Raw genomic sequence first — 757 nt, 5'->3', positions numbered from 1 at the left:
ATTTGACGAACTGATTTATCCTGTTGTGATGCAAGGCACACAATTCAATTATCATCCCCTTTGAGATGTGATTTTCGGTCTTCCTGATTGATGTTTAGAAGGTTTTGGTGGTGATTTTCCCAAAATTTTATAAAATTCCAGTAGATCTGTTTACTAAAACAGCAATTTCTAAATAAACATCAACTCACAGCCCGAGTAGATAATAACAACATCAAACGATCGCCTAATTATCGGGCTATAATATGGCTATTTTAAATGATTGGAACTAAATAATTTGACAATTAGAGGTAGGCGTTAGGCGCCATCTCTTAATTAAATTAATAATTAAATAAATATTTATATATATATACCTCGCCGGGTGTTACGTTAGCCGGCTGAGTACCGTTAGGGTCGTGGGCGAAGGAGTCATCCCCAGTCGGTGATGTATTTAACCAAGTAAGGTTATATCTAAATCTAATATACTTCTGGAAGCGAAGACTCGCTCGGGGTCCGGGTGGCGTAACTGGCAAGCGCACCGCACGGCAAGCGGAGGTTGCGGGTTCAAGCCCCGTCCCGGGCCAGTTCTTTTATTCCAGAATGTTCTAAATTTATTTATTTAATTATTAATTTAATTAAGAGATGGCGCCTAACGCCTACCTCTAATTGTCAAATTACTTAGTTCCAATCATTTAAAATAGCCATATTATAGCCCGATAATTAGGCGATCGTTTGGTGTTGTTATTATCTACTCGGGCTGTGAGTTGATGTTTATATATAT

The sequence above is a fragment of the Centruroides sculpturatus genome, unplaced genomic scaffold (genome assembly GCF_000671375.1).
Source record: "Centruroides sculpturatus isolate CEXI.00-Female unplaced genomic scaffold, Cexi_2.0 scaffold2078, whole genome shotgun sequence".
NCBI lineage: Eukaryota > Metazoa > Arthropoda > Arachnida > Scorpiones > Buthidae > Centruroides > Centruroides sculpturatus.
The sequence above is the reverse complement of the archived record's forward strand: the minus strand, read 5'-3'. Positions refer to the sequence as shown.